A 6,789-nucleotide genomic window follows, 5' to 3' on the forward strand; every position below is an offset into this window, starting at 1 on the left:
TTGTTCCTTTGTTTGAGAAATCACCAGCTTTTTTGCATATTATGTGAACTGCTTGTTTCAACTTTCTGCACTCTTCCACTTAGGTATGATTTAAACCATTTCAGCACTGTCCCATTCATACCACAGTACTTGAGCTTATCTAGAAGTATTCCATGATTTACACAATCAAAAGCCTTTGATAGATCACAAAAAATCCCAACAAGTCACTTCTGGTTACTCCGAGCATTTAATATTTCATTAGTGAAAATATATATAGCATTTTCCGTTGAAAAACCCTTCTGGAAACCAAACTGACATTTTGTTAAAACTTTATTTTTACGAAGGTGTGATGCTACTCTACAATACATTACTTTTTCAATAATTTTGGATAAGGCAGTCAGAAGAGAGCTTGGGTGGCAGCTGCTGACATAAGACGTATGCCCTTTTTTATGCAGTGGTTTAACAATGGCTTACTTCAGTCTATCTGGGAAAATACCCTGCTTCAGTGAGCTATTACATATGTGGCTAAGAATCCCACTTATTTCTTGGGAACAAGCTCTTATTATCCTGCTGGAAATGCCATCAATTCCATGTGAGCTTTTATTCTTGAGAGAGTTTATTATTTTCTTAATGTCAGAAGGAGAGGTGGGTGGAATTTCTATTGTATCAAATGGTGTGGGTAAGGCCTCTTCCATTAACTCCCTTGCTTCTTCTAATGAACATTTTCATCCTGTACTTTCGATTGCCCTGTCTCCCTTGTAATAATATTCCAAATTGTTTTGATTTTGTTATCAGCGATATTAATTTCAGACATGTTGCACATGCTTCTGGACTTTTTAATAAATTTTCTTAATGTAGTACAGTAGTATTTATAATATCTGGCTGTGTCTGGGTCATTACTCTTTCTTGTTGTTAGATACAATTCACTTGTGGTTACAAGATATTTTCATTCCTTTACTAAGCCAAGGTTTTTTGCATGGTTTCTTGGGGAAAGAGTTTTCAGATTCCCTTACAAGTGTATCATGAAATACGTTATATTTTAAATTAGCATCAGGTTCCTTGAACATCTCATCCCAGTCTAACTGCTGAAGATTTTCTATGAAATTTCTAATTGTTGAGTCATTAATTGAATGCACAACTTTGGATGGTAGTTTTGAATTACTGAATGGATCTATGTCATATACTGTAACTAGCTTAACATCACGACCAGAAAGGCCATACTCAACAGGACAATAATTTATGTTTTTAAACCTATCTTGGTCTATAAAAGTGTTAACTATCAATGTGCAGCTGTCCTTTACTACCTGAGTAGAAAAATTAATGACAGATGTCAAATTGAAGGAACCGAGCAAGACTTCCAGATCATTCTTCCTATTACACACTTTCAGTGAATCAACATTGAAGTCCCCGCAAATAATAATTTGCTTTCCCCTATCAAAATGTGTGCATTTCTTTGTTTGTCCTCCGTACCAAATGCCACTGATGATGGACAATATGCCGGGATATCAGTCCAGTAAATAATGTTTCTCAAGTGCAGGTCGTGAGATTGTGTTTAATGGTGTTGGAAATGTTCCCTGTCTTTTAATCTTAAAGAGATCCCTCGTTACGTATTTGTTTTTGTCACACGTGTACAGCGATGACATTCCTTGGTAGGGTGTTCCGGATCACATTATACAAATCATCGAGTATAGACAGAAACTGCAATTGTCAATGCGTTTTCTAGACAACGAGTCAACAGCCACCCAAGGCACACAAATACAGAGGAAAAAGAAAAGCCTACGACAAGCAGAGGGTATGTAGATCACTCGTATTGGATGCCTCTATTTTTTACGCCAGTTAGGAAGTTTGTACTCGTAAGTGTGTTAACATTGCAATGAGAAGTTTGACTGATATTTCTCCATTCCACACTATTCCTCAAAAATATATTGTGACATTTCAAATAACAATCTACGCGCTATTTGCACGTGAGAATCCAGGCACAATGGCACCGGAGCGCTCTGCCGTATGTACCGTACGATATGCAAATTCATTCTTGTTACGGAATTTCTTTTTTATCATTAACTTAGATCTCTGTGAAAAACGTACCTCTTTACCTAAACTCAATTAAAAACTACCAACACATGAGAAGGAAATGAAATTTAAGATAAAAGATAAGACTTACTGCAAGCATTAAGCGAAACTGTACAATGTAAAGAGCATTGTAGAGTTTCTCGGAACGAGTTCACTCTGTTTTAGAATTATAAAAAAAGGAAACGATTGTTTCATTTTTAACACTCAGAATAGAAATTTTGTGCAACAAACATTGTTTAACAAGGTTGCAAGGGACCGACTTCGTTGATTTTGCAACTGAGAGGAAATGCTCTTTTCATACAAATTTATTTTTTATTACAAATTCTAAAACAGACAATTATTTCATTCAGTTACAGAGATGTTTAATCCTCTTTCTTATTTGAAACTTGACAATGTTTCGCTTTAATTTGTTTGAAATTTCATGAAATACACTAGATATATATGACTGAGCATGAAAGACTGTGTAACTAACAGCTTCAGTCACAAATTTGATTCATGAACACATGCCGTATTTTACGACTTAAAAATGCCGGTAATCATGGGCGTGATATTCCCAGAACGACGCACGTATTCTGAATTCAAACTGCATAGGGAAGTCTGTGGTGATATACACTACTGGCGTAAGGTCGCCTGGGAGCGGAACGACCGGGACAAATAAGGACTGAACATCACTTTATCAAGATTTTTATTAACACCTTCAGGGGAAAGCAACCTTAAAACAATTAAAGAGCAATTGCTGATAGTCGTTCAACAATTTTCAAATATTTCAAATAGCAAAATGTTAGAGTGTTAATTCAGATACTTGCTCAAGACTCTCCTAAAGTCATTCGTGGAAATATGAAATATGTAAATTTAAATTTACAACAAACGTTATTCTCTTTTCAAATTATACAACTTTCGTGTGCCACTGGTTAGTATTGTTGAAAATTTTACAAACAATTTCAATAAGAGAAGCAAGATATTATTTCAGTAATTGAAGTTACATAACAAACCCTTTAAAGGTTCTAAGAAAACAGCCTTTAAAAGAAACAGGTCACAAATATCTCTGTTTGACTAATTGACTAATCATTCAGATTTAGCGAAAAAGAGTTTTTTAAAAGGAAACAAAAAAAAGTATTTATGATCAGTCGCTAAAAGATAGCAAGACAACTGGCCAAGGCAACCACCCAAAAGTACACCTGACAGTGAAGAAATTCAGCAGCCATCCGACATTCAGCTTCAAATCACACCACGAGGCGGAAACGGGAAGTGAAGTCACGCCGGAAGGAAAACATAGGTGGAAGGAAGACGCAAATGGTTGGCTGATGAAGTTCACTAACGTAAGCACAGTCTTGGCTTAGAAGTATAACCCGCCAAAATACTCACAGCAAGACTTGACCCGGTAAGGCGCATTAGCTTGAGGGCTTCAAATAACACTAAAAAGGACGTTAAGTGTCCCAAATAATGACGCATTAAACATTAAAGCAATTTACAAAACCCCAATAATTTAAAACACACAATCACATTACAACTCTATAAAATTACCAAATGGAAGCTATTATGTTTCGATACAAGTGACACGCTCCTCAGATCACCTGAGCAGACACAGGAACAAAGAAAAAACAATGGAAGGCTGAACCAAATCAGATATAGAAGCAGGACGCCACAAACACATTCAGGATGCGAACCGGTCACAATTGGCACGCCCACAGCGGAGAGCAAGGTCGGTGTTTAGAAATGCTGCACGGTCTCCACACCGACGCAACGACCTTAAAGCAGCTCACTGAGTATAGAAGGCCACTGTGCGACGACAAACAGCTGAGAAAATTAGATCCACCAGAAGATGTGTGGCTGAGGCCAACAAGTCACTCGCATTCAGACTTAATCAGCCAAAGGAATAATGTCTCCTCTCCCGTTTCTGGTGCAAGTCCCTCCTGTCCGGAAGAATCTCAGTCAGACTAACTCGGAAGTCACACGGGCGTAAGAACAAACGGCCGGCCCGTCGACCCGCGGACCTGTGCTGTCGTCGAGGGGTTGGGGGGGGGGGGGTGGGGGGTGGAGCGGGGGTGTTCGAGTCCTCCCTCGGGCATGAGTGTGTGTGTTTCTCCTTAGGATAGTTTAGGTTAAGTAGTGTGTAAGCTTAGGGACCGATTACCTTAGCAGTTAAGTCCCATAAGATTTCACACACATTTGAGCATTTTTTTTTTTTTTGTGCTGTCGTTGCTGCTTCTCACAGTACCTCTCCCGGAATCCCGGCCTCCACGGCACTCGCCGCAAACGTGCCCCCCCCCCCCCCCCCCCCCTTGACGTTAAAGGTTGTCTTCCAGGAGTGACATGCTTCCAGGAGTGACGTGCTATGGTTCAGCCTTCCCCTCGAAGCGAACAGGGTCAGGCTCAAAAATGAAACTTAATCAGTACTATCTCTCTTAACTTAGCTGAAGTGCACCTTAACTGAAGTGCACCCGCAATGCATTACTTCGTTACATTGTCTAAGCATGAGTGGAACGGTTACGTCCAGCACCGCATAAGGACCCACAGAGTTTGGTGATAGCTTCCCAGGCGCCTTACTCGCAGAGTTTCTACCCCTAGAATTCCTCATGTAGATTAAATATCCGACGTGAATGTTCCCTTGACGTCGGCCCTGGTTGTACCGCGCCGCTTTCCTCTTATAGGCACTCAGAATATTTGCCCTGACTCTACTCCGGAGTAATATCATTGGGCAACAAATCTGGTACATACCAGATATTTGATGAAGGGGAATTAAAGGGTTAGGAAAAGATGAGAGAAGCAGTGGTAGCTGTGTGCGCCTCGTGTCTGGCGGTGTTAAAGGCTAGGTTCAGCCATGGAAAACAAAGAACCCGTTTAACTTGGGCCTCAGAGTCGAAAACTATAATTTATGATACGATTAAACCATTATACGAATGATGAGTGCGGGTAAGAAGGTGCCGTGGTTACGTGTTTAGCTCCCGATTGGAAACAGAAGTTTCGAAACTCCTTCGAAGCGAAGCAAGGTGCACTATCGCTGACGATGCTCTTCGAAGGATCGAATAAAACAAAATCTTACTCAAATGCCTAAACCACTATTGTTGACCAACCAGGTGAACCGAGTAAAAATCAACCTCCACAAATACATTGCGCTACCCACCTCGAATCCGCGGAAGAGAATAGACGTAATCAATAAAAATACGCTCCAGGGGGTTTCCCCATCAGAGTGGACTGAAGCAACCTCCTACACTCACTGGACATTGGCTTAGCCACCTTGCACTCTTGACACTGGCTAACCATTTTCCTATAACCACGATACAGGGTGGGCTAGGTTAGCACTCACAGGTTATGTGGATGGTCTTACTTACCCCCAGATGAACGGAATTATGATAATATTTGAAAAAAGCCGGAACAAGAACGGTAGGCAAAAAGATTTTTAAGCACTTTATCTCGGTGCCTGCTGAGGCATGGCATGTCTATCTTCAGACCAGCCTTCGACTGCTCCCTAACGGAGCCCAATTTGGGGACGTGCTCTCGTTGTGGCACAAGCTCAGCAAACAACACAGGAACCTCCGTTAGCACAGAATGAACAAGACATCGGCATCGTGGGGAAAGGAACCCTCCTCCTCTTCAAACATTTTGCAAGGTCATTGCTACAGCGTTATCAAATGTCCTATGTGGCGCATGTTGAAGCAGGAGGAGGAAATACAGACAGCCCACCTTGAAAGACGCCCAGTTTTGTGCGGTCGAGCCAGGACATAGCTAAGGGCCTGGTTCTCATCTACAGTGTGAACTCCTGTGTTCGAGGTAGTACTTATATTTTTCTAGCGCGAAGAAGATAGTTAAGCCCGTCCAACTCGTAAGTAATTTCTTCTGACCGGGAGACCGGAACCTAGAGGCGTAAGCAATTCCCTCCGCTCGCCACCATGCTCCTGAAGCAACACAGCGGCAACACCTGAGTTAAGAGCGTCGGTTTGGGCGCGGGTTGGTTGATTGAAGTCAGGAACACCTAGAACGGGAGAATTACTCAAAGTGATCTTAAGTGCATCAAACACAGCCTGCTGGCAGTGGGTCCATACAAAGACTCCACCCTTCTACCGCCATAGGTTTAACGGATTGGCTTGCTCAGCGAACTTCGCAACCAATTTTCGGAAGAAGTTAGTCATTTCAGTCTTAGGAGGACGTAAACTGTAGGTAGCTCGGGCCCTAGATCAATCAGTCCTGACCTCCATGGCCGAGATTAAATGCCTGAAAAAAGAAATCACACGACGAGCTAAGATAATTTTACACGATTTGATAGTTAGCCCAGCTTGCCTCCAAACCAGTCTCATGTGCTCCAAATGCTCGGAAATCGTGGCACAGTAATTAACAACATCGTCCAAGTAGTTATACACACATCTGAACTTCATATCTCTCAGCAAAGAATTGAGTAACCTAGAGATAACTGCCGCCCCAGCAGAAAAGCCAAAAGGTATCCAGATCAATTCATATGAGATCCAGTCACTGCAAAAGTCAGTAGCCATCTTTCATTCTTTGGCAAGGGGAATCTGGTAATAAGCCTAGTTAAAATAGAAAATGGAAAGCTAGTGGCCACTGGAAACCATGGAAACCACCCGTATAGATCTGGAAGAGGGACAAACTCCAAGATAACTCTCTTATTAAGGATATGAAAGTCCACAGCTGGTCTGAAACACCTCCTTAATCCCCCACATTATTCTTAGGGGGTGGGGGTGGAGGAGGTGCATACAGCGAGGTGAACACCCTAATAACCTCCTC

This window comes from Schistocerca piceifrons, chromosome 2, assembly GCF_021461385.2.
Source record: "Schistocerca piceifrons isolate TAMUIC-IGC-003096 chromosome 2, iqSchPice1.1, whole genome shotgun sequence".
Taxonomy (NCBI): domain Eukaryota; kingdom Metazoa; phylum Arthropoda; class Insecta; order Orthoptera; family Acrididae; genus Schistocerca; species Schistocerca piceifrons.